The sequence below is a fragment of the Carassius carassius genome, chromosome 14 (genome assembly GCF_963082965.1).
Source record: "Carassius carassius chromosome 14, fCarCar2.1, whole genome shotgun sequence".
Taxonomy (NCBI): domain Eukaryota; kingdom Metazoa; phylum Chordata; class Actinopteri; order Cypriniformes; family Cyprinidae; genus Carassius; species Carassius carassius.
The window spans coordinates 33,767,614-33,775,864 of NC_081768.1; positions in this window are offsets into that span (position 1 = coordinate 33,767,614).

The following is an 8,251-nucleotide window of genomic DNA, read 5'->3' on the forward strand; positions in this document are numbered from 1 at the left end:
TGGCCAAATGGTGACATTACGCAAAGCTTTAAAGAGTATAGAATGAAAGTTAATTTGTTTGGGGCAATTTCATCACCAAGCTGTAGCAATTATGCTTTGAGAAAACTTGCGGATGATTACAAAGATTGCTTTCCAAACAGAGTCTTGAATACCACCTTGCATAACTTCTATGTAGATGACTGTTTACGTTCCGTTCACACAGAAGAGAGGCACTTCACATGGTTAAAGATTTAACTGCAGTTTGTTCTAAAGGAGGATTTCAGTTATCCAAATGGATGAGTAATAGTCGTAAGGTACTAGCTTTATTCCAGAAGAACATCTGTCAAAATCAACAAAAGATCTCAACCTGGATAAAGACAACTTACCTGTGGAAAGAGCTCTTGGGTTACACTGGTATGCAGAATCTGATGCATTCATGTTCAAGATTGCCGTAAGTGAAAGACCATACACAAGACGAGGCATTTTGTCTGTTGTTAGTTTTATTTACGATCCTTTGGGATTTCTTTCACCATTAATACTGCCTTCTAATGGCGCTTTTCCACTACACAGTACCAGCTCGCCTCGCCTCGGCTCTGTTTGTTTTTCCACTGTGTAAAAGTTGTACCTGTACCGGCTTCCAGGTACTTTTTTTCGTACCACCTCCGGCGAGGTTCCAAGTGAGCTGAGGCGATACTATAATGTGACGTGAAAACACAGCAGACTGCTGATTGGTCAGAGAGAATCGTCACTATTCACTGTGTCATCATTACACGCGCCAGCAATAGTATCCAGATAGTATCCAGAATAACCCCGCCATTTTTAAAAAGTTTGGCCAGAGATTGCGTGATATATCCAATCTATTACATATTATGGCAACTCGGAAGAATTCGCCGTGGTCAAACGAGGAGGTGCAGACTTTCCTTTGTTTGGTTGCTGAAGAAAGGATCCAGCGAGAGCTTGATGGGGCAACGAGGAACGAAAAAGTGTACCAAGAAATCTCTGAACTGCTGTCCACACATGGCTACAACAGGACTTTCCAGCAATGTAGGGAAAAGTTAAAAAAACTGAAAAGTGACTACAGAGCTGTAAAGGACCACAACGGCCGCAGTGGTTCAAACCGAAAAAGCTGGAAGTGGTACGAACAGATGGACGGTATCTATGGCCATAGACCGGCGAGCAACGGGAGGGAGGGTGGACTTGACTCGGCCACCAGTTTGCTGGAGTCGCTGATGGAGGAGGATGGTAAGTGTTTTAAGTTTACATTACATTAACCCTGTAGCTAGGCACTCTCTGCGTGAGAGTTTTGTTTTCTGTAGGCTGGCTTTTGGAAAGCTGAAGCTCACTTATAACGACGAACACTGTAAACTTGTGTCGCAGATAACAATTGCTGCTAGCTTTAACGTTAACTAGTTGCTAGCTGCTATTGCTATTTCATAGTGTGTTGACTTTTGTATTATCTTTCTATTCAAGATTCCTTTTCGACGAGCGAGAATGCTTCATTGTCTCCCACTGAAGTGTTTCGTTTTGCTGCCCTCAGCCTCTCCTGAAACAACGTTTGTCTTCTTGCTGTGAGAAACAGCCACATCCCGAGGATCAAAAACAACATGCACTCGATTTCCTCCATTGTCCTGTGTGTGTGGGTAGCGGGTGTGTGTCGCGTAGAAGATTACGTCACGGCAGTTTCCTGCAGCGTCGCTATGACAACCAGGTACTATTTTGGAGGTACTATCTGCAATGGAAAACGGAGCGAAAAGCGAGCCGAGCCGAGGCGAGTCGAGCCGACTCGAGTCGAGTCGAGCTGGTACTGGTAATGGAAAAGCGCCATAAGTTACTAGTACAGGAACTATGTAAAAGAAACATTGGATGGGATGATGAAATGCCACAGATTTTGGCATGCCAGTGGTCAAGGTGGCTGCAAGATCTCAAAATGGTAGTTATGGTGAAAGTGGACAGATGCATCATGCCAAAAGATTTTGGAAAGATCAAGATGGCTCAATTGCATCACTTTTCAGATGCAAGTGAGTGTGGTTATGGAACCGTTTTTTACTTGCGTCTGGAAGATGGAAACAAAAGGGTAAGACTTTCCTTTATGCTTAGAAAATCCAGAGTCACTCCTTTAAAACAGATAACAATACCCAGACTTGAACTTGCAGCTGCTGTTTTAGCAGTCAGAGTTGACAAGATGCTCAAGAAGGAACTTCAAATGGATTTGGACAAGTCAGTGTTTTGGACAGACAGTCAAACTGTCTTGAAGAACATTGCCAATGATGCAAAGAGGGTCCATACATTTGTGGCAAACAGAGTGGCAGTCATCAGGGACACAACAGACGTTGCACAATGGAGACATGTTGGAACAAAATTGAATCCTGCTGATGATGCCTCTAGAGGCATGTCTGTTGAAAATTTCTTGAAAGCCAATAGATGGCTACAGGGTCCAGATTTCCTGTTGGAAGCCTTAGAAGAATGGCCACAATCCTATTGTGACCAGGTCTTGAAAGATGATCCAGAGGTTAAAAAGGACACAGTAGTAATTGCTGCCATTTCCAAAGGTTTTGACACTGCTACTAATCAATTTTGAACTATTTTTCTGATTGGAAAAAAATTACAATTGCAGTAGCATGGATTCTAAAATTGAAGGATGTGCTCTGGAGGCTCAAGCAACACAGGACATGTATTCAGTCCTCTGCTACTTCTGGAACAAGTAATTTTGCATTAAAACAGGACAGAGTTGAAGAGGAAATGAAAAGGTTCCGAACTGGATTCCGTTGTCAAGGTCTTACACCAAATGATCTTTCTCAAGCAGAATCAGCAATTATTGGATTTTCTCAATGTGGTTCATTCAAACAGGAAATTTCTTCTCTGCAAAGTGGAACATCTGGAGTCAAAAGGAGTAGTAACATCTACAAGCTTGATCCAGTGTTGACTGATGGTTTACTTAGAGTGGGTGGAAGATTTAGCAGATCAGCAATGCCTGAGGAGATTAAATGTCCAGTTATCCTGCCAAAGGAACATCATATATCCAAACTTATCATGCAGCATGTTCATAAACAACTAGGCCATGCAGGGAGGAACCACATGCTGTCAACATTGCGGAAAAGGTACTGGATTATTAAAGCAAACTCTGCTTGTAGAAAAGGAGAACAGAAAATGTCTTACTTACCAAAGGAAAGGATTGTGCCAGATTTGCCTCCTTTTACTAATACTGGTGTAGACTACTTTGGACCTATTGATGTGATTGTTCACCTGTATGATTAGTCGAGCAGTACACCTTGAAGTAGCCTACTCTCTGGATACAAATTCCTGTATAAATTGCATTCATCGTTTCATGTGTCGTCGTGGGCAAGTAGTGCATTTAAGATCCGATAATGGAACAAATTTTATTGGAGCAGAGAGGGAGCTTAGGGAAGCTTTGAAGTCATTGGATCATGATGAAATTCAGCGTACCTTTCTATCAGAAGGCATAAAATGGACCTTTAATCCTCCTGCAGGATCCCATCATGGAGGTGTGTGGGAAAGGCTCATTCGCCTTGTAAAGAAAGTTTTGTATTCCACTCTTCGACAACAATGCTTGGATGATGAGAGCTTTCACACTATTCTTTGTGAAGCTGAAGTCATTCATAATGACCGACCTATCACAAAGCTTTCAGACGATCCAAACGATTTGGAAGCTCTCACGCCCAACCATGTCCTACAATTAAGATCAAAACCACTTCTTCCACCAGGACTTTTTCAAGAAAGTGACTTGTATATCAGACGTAGATGGCGGCAAGTCCAATATCTGTCTGATCTTTTCTGGAAAAGGTGGATAAGGGAGAGTCTTCCATTGCTTCAGGAACATCAAAAATGGATGAAACCATGTAGAAACTTTGTTGTCGGTGATATAGTAGTCATCATGGATCCAACAGCTCCATGTGGCTCATGGTCATTAGGCAAAATCATCCAGACATATCCTGACAAAAAAGGATTTGTTTACTCTGTACAGTTGAAGACAAAAACAGGCCTACTGGATAGACCGATTTCTAAGATCTGCTTGCTGCTTGAAGATATATAGGACTGATCTTCAACAAGAAATACACATACACCTTTTTGTTTTTGTTTTTGGCTCCTTTGATAATTTAAGAAATAATTGTAATTACACCAACAATTATGGGGCCGGCGTGTTGGAGCCAGTGTCAATGTATATGTATTTCGGGCTGTCACCAGGTGGGGGCAGTAGGTGCACAGAGTGTTTTTAAACCGGTGTTTCACACATAGTGAGCTTGGTGGGGAAATGCATACAGTTTTTACCTCACACACAGGTTTGATGTTCACCGTCTCTCAAGTATGTTTAATGTTTGCATTTGGTACATAAAGAAGCAAAAAAGTAGACATGGACTACAAGACTGTTGATGTGCGTAAAAAGTGCGTTGTATAACCAAGCTGCCGGCATCTATAGGAGCTGCCGTAACACACTTAAAGGGATAGTTCACCCAAAAATGAAAATTATGTCATTAATAACTCACCCTCATGTTGTTCCAAACCCGTAAGACCTGCGTTTATCTTCAGAACACAGTTTAAGATATTTTAGATTTAGTCCGAGAGCTCTCAGTCCCTCCATTGAAGCTGTGTGTACGGTCTACTGTCCATGTCCAGAAAGGTAAGAAAAACATCATCAAAGTAGTCCATGTGACATCAGAGGGTCAGTTAGAATTTTTTGAAGCATCGAAAATACATTTTGGTCCAAAAATAGCAAAAGCTACGACTCTATTCAGCATTGTCTTCTCTTCCGTGTCTGTTGTAAGACAGTTCAAAACAAAGCAGTTTGTGATATCCGGTTCACGAACTAATCATTCAATGTAACCGGATCTTTTTGAACCAGTTCACCAAATCGAACTGAATCATTTTAAACGGTTCGCGTCACCAATACGCATTAATCCACAAATGACTTAAGCTGTTAACTTGTTTAATGTGGCTGACACTCCCTCTGAGTTAAAACAAACCAATATCCCAGAGTAATTAATTTAAACAGTACACTGACTGAACTGCTGTGAAGAGAGAGATGAACACCGAGCTGAGCCAGATAATGACTCGTTCACGAGTCAAGAACCGGTTGCATCGGTTTTCGGATCACCAGTAGTTCTTTCGGACAGTTCGATTCAATAAACCGGTTGAAGAAAACGGTTCACCGGTTCTTTTGTGCTCGACGTAATGGCGTCACTGGCAATGATTGCAAGTCTTCGGTTTACCTGGGCTCATAACATTAGCACAGAATCAGTTCAGAATCAATCACCAAAAGAATCAGTTCAGACGCAGTTCAGACGTTTGCTTCACGCTGAATCACACATGCGCAGTATCATCAGCTCCTCGGTTCTCGAATCGGACACGTCTGACAGAAACGGTTCTTGACTCGTGAACGAGTCATTATCTGGCTCGGCTCAGTGTTCATCTTCAGTTCTCTCTTCACAGCGTTCAGTCAGTGTCCTGTTTGAGTACATGAATTACTCCGGGATATTGGTTTGTTTGAACTCAGAGGAAGTATCAGCCACATTAAAAAAGTTAACAGCTTAAGTCATTTATGACATTCAAGATATGGCCGGCAGCCATATTACCCTGGAGCCCAAGACCGGTTTCCCACTGAAGCTAAGCAGGGCTGAGCCTGGTCAGTACCTGGATGGGAGACCTCCTGAGGAAACTAGGTTGCTGCTGGAAGAGGTGCTAGTGAGGCCAGCAGGGGGTACTCACCCTGTGGTCTGTGTGGGTCCTAGTGCCCCAGTGTAGTGATGGGGACACTATACTGTCAACAAGCACCGTCCTTCGGGTGAGACGTTAAACCGAGGTCCTGACTCTCTGTGGTCAGTAAAAATCCCAGGATGTCTTTCGAAAAGTGTAGAGGTGTGACCTCGGCATCCTGGCTAAATTCGCCCATTGGCCTCCGACCATCATGGCCTCCTAACAATCCCCATATCTGCTGATTGGCTTCATCACTCTTTCTCCTCTCCACCAGTAAGCTGGAGTGTGGTGGGCATTCTGGCGCACTATGGCTGCCGTCGCATCATCCAGGTGGATGCTGCACACTAGTGGTGGATGAGGAGATACCCTCTGTCTATGTAAAGCGCTTTGAGTGCCTAGAAAAGCGCTATATAAATGTAATGAATTATTATTATTATTATATGCGGAATAATGCGTATAGGAGACGCGATCCGTTTAAAACGATTCAGTTCGATTTGGTGAACTGGTTCAAAACGATCCGGTTACATCGAATGATTCGTTCGCGAACCGGATATAACAAACTGCTTTGTTTTTAACTGTCTTACAACAGACACGGAAGAGAAGACAATGCTGAATAAAGTCATAGTTTTTGCTATTTTTGGACCAAAATGTATTTTCGATACTTCAAAAAATTCTAACTGACCCTCTGATGTCACATGGACTACTTTGATGATGTTTTTCTTACCTTTCTGGACATGGACAGTAGACTGTACACACAGTTTCAATGGAGGGACTGAGAGCTTAGGGTTACGGGTTTGGAACAACATGAGGGTAAGTTATTAATGACATAATTTTGCAAATTGGGCGAAATAACCCTTTAAGTAAAGTTCAAAAATATTTTTAATTATATTTTATGGGCCGAGACTTTAACGCGTTAATTGAGATTAATTAATTACACAAAAATAACGCATTAATTAAGATTAATTAATTACACAAAAAATTTTCCGCATTTTCTATAACTTGTTTTTGCACCGCGGAACGTTTCTCACTGGATGAGTTTCGGCAGACCGATTATGGAGCACCAACTAGCGTTCATGACTTCAGACAACAACAAACCACAGTGAACATGAACGAAGAAGCAGACGAGACCACTTTGGTTGGCCCCTTGGAGGGGAAATTTTGTTAAAAAATTTTTTTCTAAAAGTCAGGGTTTCCAATGTTCTGAATGTACTTGACAGTATTGTGTTTTACTTAAAAAACAGTTTACAGAAGGTTCCAGCACCTAAAAGCTACCTGAATTTCTGAAATATACTATTTCTAAATTGTTTCTAAATATGCTATTGCTACACTTAATGTCAAAAATTTCACTGGTCTGCTAGACTTGGTTGAACAAAAATAAACAATATTTTGTTGCTTAAACTTATGTATTCAGTCATTATTCAATGGTATACTATAAATCCATGTGAAAAAAAATTACTTCTCACTGTTCTCAGGTCAAATATTTATATGCGATTAAAATGCGATTAATTTCAATTAATTAATTACAAAGCCTCTAATTAATTAGATTAATTTTTTTAATCGAGTCCTGGCCCTAATACATATATCAATGTTCTAGTAGTATACTTTTAAGTGTACTGTTTCAATACTCCTTGGCACTAAATTGGCCCACTTTCTAGTATATAAATGTATACTTTTAAGTATACCTTTGTAGCGATGGTTGTCCATTAATAAACATTTATGTTTACTTTTATATTTAATTTGGTTTGTTCGGGCGCCAGCCAGGCATGTAATCCTGGCAAAAAAAATTAATTCTCACAACCCACCAGCTACATATGAAGACATTGAAAAAAGGAACTCAAATCAAACTTGTAGAAACCAACAGATTCGTTTAACCATTTATTTTTAGGAATTCAGCCCCAATTAAATTCCACACAAAGAAAATAACCTCCCAACATCACTGTTGTCAACAACACACTTCCATGGAAAACAAGAAAAAAGGGGAAAAAAAACAATCAGTATAAACTATAAAGAAATATACATTTTCTCTTTATAAGAGGGGAAAACATGATCTACACAGAGACAGCAATGATGTTAACACTGGCAAATTCTATGAACTTTCTCAGACAGTCACAATATACAAGGTAAAAGAAAGTCTATGTCCAAGCAACCCATCCACTGATGAATTCACAGCTTAGTTTCAATTCACACTCTTTTTATACTCTCCGACAGTCAAGGAAAAAGTTTGATTAATTGTGTGTGCGTGTTGTGGATGTGTGCATGTATTGTGGGTACGTCAAGTTTGTACCCGATGCTGCTGGTCTTCGTTTTGGGCCTTTGGTAAGTACAGGAACTTCGTTTTCAGCACCATCCAGGAAACGCGATGAGGACTAATCCAAGGCAACGCAACTCTACCGACAGCCGAGATAGAGATAGATAGATAACTTCTCTCCCAGGTAGGTCAATTTCTCATACCAAAGCACGATACTTCTGTACTGTACGTTCCTCGAACAAACAGCACCTTCCTCGAACAACCAACACACTTCACTTCCCCATTACCAGTTCTCTTCCGCTCACAATTCCCCTC